Source organism: Apium graveolens, chromosome 4 (assembly GCF_009905375.1).
Source record: "Apium graveolens cultivar Ventura chromosome 4, ASM990537v1, whole genome shotgun sequence".
In the NCBI taxonomy this organism is placed as follows: domain Eukaryota; kingdom Viridiplantae; phylum Streptophyta; class Magnoliopsida; order Apiales; family Apiaceae; genus Apium; species Apium graveolens.
In genome coordinates this window covers 191,713,895-191,727,722 of record NC_133650.1, presented here as the reverse complement: position 1 = coordinate 191,727,722, position 13,828 = coordinate 191,713,895, and positions in this window count along the sequence as shown.

Below are 13,828 nucleotides of genomic sequence, written 5' to 3'. Positions count from 1 at the left end.
ATATGTATAATGATTTACAATATGCGAGCCTTCTCATAGTACTCATGAAAGTCTTGGTCAAAAGAAATGAACCAAGTTTGATATCTTAATGCGATGAAGTCGCAAAATATTCAGTATATATACATATATACTTTTCAAAATTTTGGAAGTCCTCTTCCATGTATAATATACACAAAGTTCCAGTTTATAACTATATAAAAATATCGTTGCAAGGTGATCTCATATATCTAACCTTGTCTCAACATTTTTCTGAAAGTCTTTGATATGCATAAGATAATCATTTACTAGATATAAGTTTAAAAGATGAAGTTACAAGATACTCCAATATACTTATATCTTTTCCGAATACTACTTGAACTACCACCGTTCAAGTTATAATTAGTTTCAAAAGTTCATCACACTGATAAGAGTACAAGATAAGACTTGAATAGATTCAATCTTTGAAATATTTTGAAGAAAATGAAGTTATGATATACTTCATTAAGTCCTGATATATATATACACCTATATATATACATACGTTTCCTGAAAACCTCTGTCATGTAAAGTATGAACGGAATTGCAATATCCAATAAATTTGGAAAGGAAAGAATTTTGGCATAAACATGATATCTTGCTGATCAGGCAAAGATACCAATAAGTAACCTTTTCTACTAGTAGATGGACGAATTCCTCACTGGTCATCACCCTGGTCGCAATAGGACCTTATGTTGGACTGCCACTCAGCCACTTATGCATTTGATGGACTCCCACTGAACCACTTACACTATCATGGACGCCCACTGAGCCCATGTTGCTTATGCCGACTCGATAGATAGACTTACTTCCCGAACGTTGGGTAAGTAATCAATTCATTTTCCAAAACTGCAACCTTGTTGCGAATATAAAATACACCACAGAGCCGGATCCCTCTGGTTTTGAGCGAGTATTTAAATCCCCTTTAAAAAGGAAGATCATAAATATAAAAATGAGTTTTGGGATCCGCTCTAACTTTTAAAAATCATTTTGAAGACTCGAAAACACTTTAAGGAGTGGTTGGAGCAATGCTGATTTAATAAAATAAATCAGTCCCAATGTATTTAGAAAATATCTGAATATTATTATTTAAATAATATTCCCATAAAGAATAATTGAGGTAGAAGTTGGAAAACTTATACTTGAAATGAATAGTAAATAATCAAAGATATACTTATACGAAAGTAATATCTTTATTTGAATAATCAAAAGTAAGTTTGATTATCGAACATTATTCTTTAATAAAATAAAGAATATTAAATAATACGCGGAGTCATAATACCTCGAATGAATAGTATAAATAATATTCATTAAATAAATAAAGGAGTCATACATCCTCAAATGAATATCCAAATAATAATCATTAAATAATATAAACTGAGTCTTAAACCCTCGAATGAATATTCGAAATAATATTCAATTAATACAATCAAAGGAGTCATAAGTCCTCGGATGAATATTCGAAATAATATTCAATAAATAAAATAAAGTTAAAGTTATCGAATAAATCTTATTCGATTAATAGTTTTGAAAACTATAACCATATATATATAAAATATATATAATATTCTCGGGAACATCGACTCCCGGTTTAGAAATATGTTCACCTTTTTATCCCCTATACTAAGGGTAAACTCAAATACCGCTTATCTCTAGCATAGGTATTATGCAACTATAAGCATTTGAACCAACATATATATAAATCAAGAATATGAAACAGGCATGCATATATACCATATCACATGCTACAATATATCGCAAGAATTTGCTAATAACAAATATGCATTTATCACAAGATCATGCATATACAGATATACATCACAACAACAGTATAACGGGTAGAAAACTTGCCTGAGTGCTCCCGGATAGACTTAAGTTTAGAGTGGGTCCAATAACCTATGAACAACAACATAAGTCGGAATTAAACCCCGGTCGCTTAAGAAACTAGAATTTAACCATTTAGAGTCCTAACGTTCGCTTTCGCGCTTAACGATTCACTTAAGTCGCTCGAGTACTCTCGGCTCCACCATTTTTAATAAATTAACCATTAAGGGTTTTAAGGAGATTCTTTCGCGAGTACCTTACCAACTGCCTAATCCACTTAACATAATTGTTTCATACCCAAATTAGTCCTTTAAGGTCCTTAACCAAGGTTTCAAAGTAAGGCGAGGGGTAATGGTTCGGTCGCGAAACGCCGTTACTTAAAACGGTCGTTTCTCCTAAACCGTACATCGGAATCAAACGAACTACATATCAAAAACGAAGCTCGTAACATGAACTATCTAATCATGGCAATGGTCAAAAGCTAACAGGGAGTTCTCGGTTCCCGATGTTAAGAGCAAAAACAGTCTAAAGTAAATCGGACATTACGACGGCTATGTTTACGCGATTTCCCAAATTTTTACCATTCCAAATCATATCAATCCAACTACCAATCAACAACAACTCAAGATACACATCAATGCTACTGATTTCAGTCATAATAAGCTCAAGGATCTCAATCCAATCATATATTATAATATCTCCAAATTCAACTAAACTACTTAACAATTAAGCTCGAATCATGCTTATCATTCAAATTACTACTCATCCATCCAAACCATCTCCAAACTTCAACATTTAAACTTATTACTAAAGGGTGTGAAGATTTATACATTTCTTGGAGGGTGGAAAGTTACTAGGAAGCCTTATGGAGCCTCCTACAAGCTTGATCTTTCCAAAGAAATCAAGAACACAAAGTTAGGCTTTAAAGTTTCTAAAAGTCCGATTCAAAGAACTGTAAAAATGAGGGTCTTACCATGCTTATTTGGACGATACTTGTGAACAAGAGTTGTAGACCATCTCAATACCTTTCCAACGAGCTATAGAACACAACATTTGAGTGAGTATTGACGGAGATATGGCAGTTTGAAGTTTCTGTATTTATTTTGGCCGAGAGCTTGATGAAGAAAAGGGAAGAGCTTTTGTGTTTTTTGAGATTTGTTTTGATTTGCCTTGGTTGGTTGACTTTGTTTTGTTTTAATCATTTTTAACCATGAAAGATTGTGTGGTTATAAATCAACCACACTTCTTTCCCTTATGTCATGCTTTGGTCATCATGTGATGTCACCCTCCACACTTGTCCTCTTCTTGTTGGTTTGATGACATCATCATCCCTAACCTCCTTGATTAACTCTTAATTGCTTGCCTAATGATCGCTGATCTGTTATACGGTTCGCTTAACTTTCGTTTTCGTTTATCGTTTGAGGGATCATGCTCGGGATCTTATTACTTAGGTTTCTTTAACCTTTCTCAATACATTATGTTCCTTTCATGATCCTCTCTTTTAATCCTTGAATTTAAATCCTTTTTATTATGTTACCTTATACTCAATTCTTTCTGTATCTGGCAGATTTTCGGGAAAAATCAAAGTGTTCGAATTTGGATTCTGACGATCTTTACATACACTTATTTATCATATAGAGTACTAATAATATCTCAGAATATCCATAAAAGAACCCCTACCTAGTGTGGCATGACAAGTTTTCTCATTCAGCAAAAACACTATTCATAAGGGTTTCAAAAATTTTCCAAAAATTGGGGTTATTACAGGTGGCGGTCCAGCACAAGGTCCTTATGTGACCAGGGTGATGACCGATGGGGGATTCATCCATCTACTAGTAGAAAAGGTTACTTATTGGTATCTTTGCCTGATCAGCAAGATATCAAGTCTATGCCAAGGTTTTCTCCTTTCCAAATTTATTGGATATTGCAACTCTGTTTATAATTTTCATAACAGAGGTTTTCAAGGAGTGTATGAAATGTATATATATAGGTGTATATATATATATCGGGACTTAATAAAGTATCTCGTAACTTCATTATTTATAATGATATTTCAAAGATTGAATCTATTCAAATCTTGTCTTGTAGTCTCATCTATGTGATGAACTTTTGAAACTAATTATAACTTGAACGGTGGTAGTTCGAGTAGTATTCGGAAAAGATATAAGTATATTGGAGTATCTTGTAACTTCATCTTTTAAACTTATATCTAGTAAATGATTATCTTATGCATGACAAAGATTTTCAGAAAAACGTTGAGACAAGGTTAGATATATGAGATCACCTTACAACGATATTTTGATACAGTTATACACTGGAACTCTGTGTGTATTATGCATGGAAGAGGACTTCCAATATTTGGAAAAGTATATACATATATATACTGAATATTTTGCGACTTCATCACATTAAGATATCAAACTTGGTTCATTTCTTTTGACCGAGGCTTTCATGAGTACTATGAGAATGCTCATATATTGTTAATTATTATACATATTATTTCGGTGGGCTTGTTGCTCACCCTTGCTTTCTTCTTTCATCACACAACATCAGATAGACAAGATGAACAGGACCAAGCTCCCAATTCGCGAGCGGATAGGAAACGTTCTACAATTTCCTATAGGCGTTGATGTCGTTGTAGCTGAGGTAGGAGCTACCAATAGGCTAGGCTTTCAACTTTTGATGTACCAGACTTATGTATCTTTATCAATTGTAATAATGGCAAAGAAATGTAAATTTATTCAGAAACCCTTTTTAGGTGTATTGGCATATAATTGTGGAATAAAATGACTTGTGATTATTTTTGGATATTCATCTCTGAGACTATAAGTTGTGGTGTGTGTATTTATGGTGGGGTCACAGTACAGAATAGTTGATTATTTATTAAGATTGGGTGTTATTAAGGGAAATGGAACTCGTGACAACCCGGATCCCCGACCCCGGATTTGGGGGTGTTACAGAAATGGTATCAGAGCCAAGCGTTATAAACCTCACAGATGATGTGACGTTAAGATAATAAGTTCACTAAGATAATAAGAACTCTTGCCAAGTTCATTGTCAGGCTACCTAACGTAGTACTGACAGTTAAAACCCTTATGGAAACCCTTATAAATATCATGATAGAAGCGTAGTTCGTTATCGGATATGATAGCGGGACTCCGAACCCTGAGGATGAGGAGCAACATCGTGATGATGTTTTATTACTAATTGGAGATCGGATTGTGGATCCGATAGAGCGTCCTAACGCAGGACCAGATGATGTTCATATTGAGGATGTAGCGGTTGAGGATATTGTCCTAGAAGGGATTGTTGTTGGGGAGGATCCCGTGGAGGATCCTGACAAGAATGAATAAAGGATCACTGAGGAATTGATGACCATGGTTAGGGAACTACCAGAGGTAGGATTGGTCGGTCACTGCCGGAGGTTCGTTCAAGTTTGTAAAGATAGTAGCCCCTTTAACGCGGCTTACTCGTAAGACTGAGAAGTTCAAATGGACAGAGAAATGCGAGAACAACTTTTAAGAATCGAAGCAAAGTTGGTGACGTTCCCTATGTTGGCATTGCCGGATGGAAAAAGGAGATTTTGTGAATTGTAATGACGCTTCGCATAAAGAATAAGGGTGCTTCTCATACAGCACAACAAGGTAATCGCGTACGCGTCAAGACAATAAAGGGAATATAAAATTCGATATCCCCACCCATGAGCTTGGGTTCGTGGCAATAGTTTTGCCCTAAATATTGGAGGCACTACTTGTATGGAGAGAAGTGCGAGATTTACACAAGCCATAAGTGCTCTAGTGCATTTTCACGCAGAAAGAGCTCAACATACGCCAGAGAAGGCGGTTAGAGCTAATCAAGAATTATGATTGGGAGATTCTTTATCATTCGGGGAAAGCCAATGTGGTGGCTGATGCCCTTAGTAAAAAGGAGAGACTCAAGATAATAATGTCTTTGGGAAAGTTTATAAGAGATTTTGAGAAAATCGAAATAGAAGTGAAGGTAACCGGAGCCGGTACCGAAAAGCTGTTTGAGATTGCAATACAGCCCGAATTATTGGAAAAGAACATATTGTGCCAGAAAAAGTGATGAATGAAGGCAGAGAGCCAACAAATAGATAAGAGATTAATACCGAGAAAGATGATAAGGGAATAATGAGGTATTCCTACAGAATTTGGGTTCCAAATGTTCAAGAGCTTAAAGATGAAATCTTAGATGAAAGCTAGTTTGAGGAATAAGATTTAGAGCAAACCCTGAACGTGATAGTCAGGGAGGTCGCCATCAAGATAGTAGGAACCCATAACATAATGTAGTGGAAAATGAGGATTTAAAACATGTAGGATGACCCCGATTATGGGGAGAATGAGGGAACGTTCAGACTATGGAAACGGGAGTCGAGTAAGGAAAGGGGACCCGAGACGGTACTCCTATACGATAATTCATGGACCTGTCTAAACAGAACTTATACTTTTATTCCCAACCACCACCCTGAGGAAACAATGCGGTGAGAAATTCTTTCAGGTTCTTTAAGTCGCTAAGCTCTCAGAGTTCCAAGGAACAAGCTGACCCAGTCGAGGCAAGAGCCTGGCTAAAGGAAATACAGGAATCATTTGAGATTCTAAATGATTGACGAATCACAAAAGAGTGTTTTTGTCACTTACCCTCCTAAGAGAGAGACCACCCGCTGGTGAAAGTCCAAGGAAGGCACGGAGCCAGAGGTTACAATAAACTGATTAAAGTTCAGTCAATTGTTTTCAGTAAAGTACTTCCCAAGGTTATGGAGATAGTGTAAAAGCTTTAGAGCCAGAACAAAGGCGGACGGGTATGATAAATTATGAATCTAAGTTGTAAAAGTTGTCAAGATTCGTTCTGAGGACATGAATCCAGAATGACGAGATATTTGAAATCAATGCTTATGTTGTGTTGGTTCATGAAATAATTATAAGAGAAAGGAAAATAAAAAGAAACTGAAGTGGAAAGGAATATTACGGCAATAGAGTTTGAGGAATGATAAGGGAGTTGGGTATGAGGAAACCCTAAAGAATCATAGTAATAGAAATAGAAAAGTATGTAATCGTCAGGATGAGGGTGATTCACCATGAGTTAAAATTGATGGTTGAAGGCATAAGAGATACATATATTTTATCCCCTGTACGTTGGGAGGATTCGAGGAAACCTTGAGATAGTTCGAAGGATAAATAATGAGACGCGGATAGACTGAGGAGACAAGGAAGTAAGAAAATTAGGAGAATTGGAGGAAGGAAGTGACCTTCAAGAATGTGAAGTGTAAGACTGGTGGCTTGATACCCAGAAAGGGAGACGCCGGGTATGAAAGACATCCCAACGTTGAGATGACTGTTGAGAAAAAATAAATAAAATAAAATAAGGATTTATTAAGAAGATGTTCACATGGAATACAACCAATATCTTCCAGAACATCCATGTTATCATTACCAAATTAGGAAAGAAAAGCGGATAACCGTTGTTATCTTATGGAGGCCATTTTGATTGACCTCATTTTGAATACAGATGTTATTGTGAAATTAGGCATATACTATCGAGGTGGGAATGATTGAATAAGACACCCTTATCAGGGATATATGACTTGATTTATCCATGGAAGGATGCATGTACCTTTTTAAAGGTGGAATTAAGGATAGAACATGGGTAACTTAAAATGAATCCTAGGGGAATGCATAAAGGTTGGCATTTCACCCTTAATAGGGATAGTATGAGTTTTGACAGTATGAATTGGAAAGGATTAAGGTAATAACAACCTTTAAGAATCAGTGGAATTTTTTTTTCCAGAAGTATATAGACAATGATTTTGGTATTAATAAATGGTATCTTGATATGCCCTGTATCTAGGGAATACATGAGGAACGATTCAAGGATAACTTTAAAGGTTTTACAAGGAGAAAGGTAATATTCAAAATTCTCAAGAATAAAAAAATGTTGATAAAGGAAATGTGACGTAATTATAATGATGCCAAGTGGGGCATGTGTTAAACCACGAGAAAGTATGGATCGAACCAGTAATGGTCGAAATTGTTCAGGGAAATTAGGACTTAAGATAAAAGATGTTCTAAGTATGATTGAGAGTCAGTCGTGACAGTGATTAACCTCTAAAGACTGAGGCAATAACTTATGGAAAAATGGTGATATTTTTTTTTACTCATCAGATTTTATGGAAAACATCTTCACATAAGCTGTGATTGAAATGAGGTAGAAAATTTCTTTGGAGGTGGTTAAAATGACATTGACTGTAAGGAAATTTTACTATCAGGAAAGGCCAAAGAGGTGGCCGACACTTTAAAGGTAAGAGGATAATTATAGGCGCTTGTGCCAAAGGAATACAGTGATGATGGTTAAAGCTATGAAGGTTGTATTATGGTTTCGAAGATTGACATTCCTTCTGATGACTGTGCAATACCCAACCGTAATAGTAGTTGGTAAAGGTTTAATTCGTGTAATCGCCATGAGCGGGCTATCTATCTCAGAAGATACTATCTTGAGATAAGCCAGGACCATGTTTTAAAAAGGATAAACGAACCCTTGAGTTAAGTCTTCTATTTAAGGCATACGATTAAGAATGGTATTAACCTGCTATCGTTGCTTTGACTGAAACTCTTCTGCAATTTTATCTACTTCATATCATGAAAGTACGTCAGAGTTTGGAGTGTTCTCATGAATTATGATTGGTGATTATGTTAACTCCTTAGAAGTATTCTATACGACATGTATGGACTCCGTATGGTTAGATATTAAGATTTCATGGAAAGTGAATGACGACAGTAGGTCAGTGGTGGACCATAGTAATGCAGCAATGATTCTGCGAGTAATGAGCTGATTACAACGGTGAGAGTTGTATTGGAATGGATGTTGAGATTGAGTACCACTAATCGGGTCGTGGTAGTGTATAAGTTATCATTGATAGACTAATTAAGTAGAGTATCTACCTATTGAATACTTATTCCCTCTTATGAAAAGAAAGTCGTATTACTATACGAGGAAGGTTGCAGTGCAAGCATAGAATTCTAGTAACGATGATGTCTAGAATGAGATTCCAGATTCGATTTTCGATGTCGAGGGAGTTTCAAAGGTGATTGAGTATAAGCTCGAGGAAGAGCATGGGTCCATAGAATGATGGACGGAATAGAAAAAATATTTAAGCATTCAAAATGCGATGCGATAATACTTGATGTTGATATATATACACATATGTTTTGTTCTCCTATGACAAACCTCTATAGTTCAGAGGTAAGTTCCAAGCCAGATATTTTATGGCAGTATTTTTTTTTCATATATACAATTCTCTTCAATTCGTTCTTTTCTCTTCTTTTCATTTCATATAAGCTGAGAAGAACAACCCTTCCAGAAGGGGAGGTATTGTCGAATGACTATCTATCTGTGTGATAGAAGCCTAGTAGGATACCACATGTTGTTTAATTGTTTGTCAAGTACTAAAGGCTGGCCACCTTCTGTACTAACTATGCAATAGAACAAGTGTTCATGATCATAATGATCTCTCAATAAATTCCTTTACTTATATATGATGGATCAAGCTTTCAAAGATGGAAGCCGCTAGAAATGAAGTAGTATCAGTGCAGGGTTATTCCGATTCTAACGCATTCGTGATACTAAGGTTGACGCGTTTATTTAAAGGTTATAGAACGCTAGCGAGCAAAAGTGTAACCAATATGATATTAGGTACGGAAGATAGTAACAATTACGAACTGGAAAAGAGTGGGTATTGAAAAGCAAAAGCTATGCTAGAAGCTATGATGAGAGTCTGTGCAATAGACTTGAAAGAAATTGGAATGATCACTTAACACGGATTGAGTTTTCTTACGACAATAGATCATATGTCATTATCGAGATGTCTCCTTATGAGATCCTTGAGGGAAGAAAATGTCGATCTCCCGTATGTTATGATGAAGTTGTAGAGCGCAAGATGCTCGGACCCGCAGTAGTCCAAAGGACCAGGGATATAATAGATCTAATCAGAGGACGACTGGTAGTAACCCAAGATGGACATAAGAGAGTATCCCTATTCATTTTCTATCTGATTCCGGGACGGAATCCTTTTAAGGAAGGGAGACTGTAATAACCCCAATTTTTGGAAAATTTTAAAACCCGGATGAATAGTAACTTTAGCTGACAATGCTGATTAAGAAAAATTATCAGACTACGTTATATAGGAGTACTGTTATGGAAATTCTAAGATCGTATTAGTATTCTGTAAAGTAAATGAGTGTATGTAAAGGTCATTAGAATTCGGATCCGGACACTTTGTTTTTTTCCCGAAAATCCACCAGATACGGAAAGAATTGAGTAAAAGGTAACAGAATAAAAAGGATTTGAATTCAAGAATTTTAAGAGAGGATCATAAAAGGAATATAATGTATTGAGAAAGGTTAAGGGAACCCAAGTAATAAGATCCCGGGTATGATCCCTCAAACGATAAACGAGAACGAAATTTAAGCGAACCGTATAACAGATCAGCGGTCATTAGGCAAGCAATTAGGAGTTAATCAAGGAGGTTAGGGATGATGATGTCATCAAACCAACAAGAAGAAGATAAGTGTAATAAGATGACCTAAGCTTGATGACCTAAGCATGACAAGTGGGAAGGATTGGTTGGTTGATTGTGAGCCACACATTTTTCACCATGGTAAAAATTTAATTTATTTCCAAGACAAAAGGAAGCAACCAACCAACAAATATCATAACACAAATACAAATTGAAAGTTGACTTTCCCATTTCAAGAAGAAAGCTCTCGGCTAAAACAAACCCAGCAACTTCAAACTGCCATATCTCCTTCAATACTCACTCAAATGTTGTGTTCTATAGCTCGTTCGAAAGGTATTGAGATATCCTACAACTCTTGTTCACAAGTCTCTTCCAAATAAGTATGGTAAGACCCTCATTTATACAGTTCTTTAAATCGGACTTTTAAAAACTTTGAAGCCTAACTTCGTGTTCTTGATTTTTTTGGAAAGATCAAGCTTGTAGGAGGCTCCATAAGGCTTCCTAGTAACTTTCAACCCTCCAAGAAAGGTATAAATCTTCACACCCTTTAATAATAAGTTTGAATGTTGAAGTTTGGAGATGGTTTGGATGGATGATTAGTAATTTGAATGATAAGCATGATTCGAGCTTAATTGTTAAGTAGTTTAATTGAATTTGGAGATGTTATAATATATGATTGGATTGAGATCCTTGAGCTTATTATGACTGAAATCAGTAGCATTGATGTGTATCTTGAGTTGTTGTTGATTGGTAGTTGGATTGATATGATTTGGAATGGTAAAAATTTGGGAAATCGCGTAAACATAGCCGTCGTAATGTCCGATATACTTTAGACAGTTTTTGCTCTTAACATCAGGACCCGAGAACTCCCTGTTAGGTTTTGACCATTTCCAGGATTTGATAGTTCATGTTACGAGCTTCGTTTTGATATGTGGTTCGCTTAAATCCGATGTATGGTTTAGGAGAAACGACCGTTTTAAGTAACGGCGTTTTGCGACCGAACCATTACCCCTCGCCTTACTTTGAAACCTTGGTTAAGGCCTTAAATGACTAATTGGAATATGAAACAATTATGTAAAGTGTATTAGGAAGTTGGTAAGACACTCGTGAAAGAATCGCCTTAAAACTCGTAATGGCTAATTTATTAAAAATGGTGGAGCCGAGGGTACTCGAGCGACTTAAGTAAATCGTTAAGCGCGAAAGCGAACGTTAGGACTCTAAATGGTTAAAGTCTAGTTTCTTAAGCGACCGGGGTTTAATTCTGACTTATGTTGTTGTTCATAGGTTATCGGACCCACTCTAAGCTTAAGTCTATCCGGGAGCACTCAGGCAAGTTTTCTACCCGCTATACTGTTGTTGTGATGTATATATGTATATGCATTGTCTTGTGATAAATGCATGTTGGTTAATTAGCAAATTCTTGTGATATATTGGAGCATGTGATATGTTATATATGCATTCCTGTTTCGTATTCTTGATTTATATATCTGTTGGTTCAAATGCTTATTAGTTGCATAATACCTATGCTAGAGATAAGCGATAATTTGCATATACCCTTAGTAAAGGGGACCCCAAGGTGAACATTTTCTAAAACCGGGAGTCGATGTTCCCGAGTATATTATATATATATATAAATATATATATTTAAATATATATATATATATTAATATAGTTTTCAAAACTATTAATCGAATAAGGTTTATTCGATAACTTTTATTTATTTAATGAATATTATTACGAATATTCATTCGAGGGCTTATGACTCCTTTTATTTATTTAATGAATATTATTACGAATATTTATTCGAGGGCTTATGACTCCTTTTATTTTATTTAATGAATATTATTACGAATATTCATTCGAGGGCTTATGACTCTTTTATATTATTTATTGAATATTATTTGAATATTCATTCGAGAGTTTATGACTCAGTTTATATTATTTAATGAATATTATTTGAATATTCATTTGAGGATCTATGACTCCGATTATTTGCTGTGATATATTCTTTATTTTATTAAAGAATAAGGTGTTGATAATCAAATTTATCTTTGATTATTCAAATAAAGATATTACTTTCGTATAAGTATATCTTTGGTTATTTAATACTCAATTTAAGTATAAGTTTTACAACTTCTACCTCAATTATTTGTATAAAGATTATTCTTGATGGGAATATTATTTAAATAATAATATTCAGATATTTTCTAATATATTGGGACTGATTTACTTTATTAAATCAGCATAAACACTCTTTAAAGTGTTTTCGAGTCTTCAAAATGATTTTAAAAGTTAGAGAGGATCCCAAAACTCATTTTTATATTTAAGATCTTCCTTTCGAAGGGGATTTAAATACTCGCTCAAAACCTGAGGGATCTGGCTCAGTGGTGTATTTTACATTCGCAACGAGGTTGCTGTTTTGAGAAAACAATTTGATTACTTGCCCAAACATTCGGGAAGTAAGTCCCTCTAATTGAGTCGACATAAGCGACAGGCCGGGGTACGGTCTATCAATGTGTAAGTTGTTGGGTGGCAGTCCATCAACGCGTAAGAGGCCGGGTGGCGGTCCAGCACAAGGTCCTTATGTGGCCAGGGTGATGACCGGTGGGGGATTCATCCATCTACTAGTAGAAAAGGTTACTTATTGGTATCTTTGCCTGATCAGCAAGATATCAGGTTTATGCCAAGGTTTTCTCCTTTCCAAATTTATTGGATATTGCAACTCTGTTTATAATTTTCATAACAGAGGTTTTCAAGGAGTGTATGAATTGTATATATATAGGTGTATATATATATCGGGATTTAATAAAGTATCTCGTAACTTCATTATTTATAATGATATTTCAAAGATTGAATCTATTCAAATCTTGTCTTGTAGTCTCATCTATGTGATGAACTTTTGAAACTAATTATAACTTAAACGGTGGTAGTTCGAGTAGTATTCGGAAAAGATATAAGTATATTGGAGTATCTTGTAACTTCATCTTTTAAACTTATATCTAGTAAATGATTATCTTATGCATGACAAAGATTTTCAGAAAAATGTTGAGACAAGGTTAGATATATGAGATCACCTTACAACGATATTTTGATACAGTTATACACTGGAGCTCTGTGTGTATTATGCATGGAAGAGGACTTCCAATATTTGGAAAAGTATATACATATATATACTGAATATTTTGCAACTTCATCGCATTAAGATATCAAACTTGGTTCATTTCTTTTGACCGAGACTTTCATGAGTACTATGAGAATGCTCATATATTGTTAATTATTATACATATTATTTCGGTGGGCTTGTTGCTCACCCTTGCTTTCTTCTTTCATCACACAACATCAGATAGACAAGATGAACAGGACCAAGCTCCCAATTCGCGAGCGGATAGGAAACATTCCGCAATTTTCTATAGGCGTTGATGTCGCTGTAGCTGAGGTAGGAGCTACCAATAGGCTAGG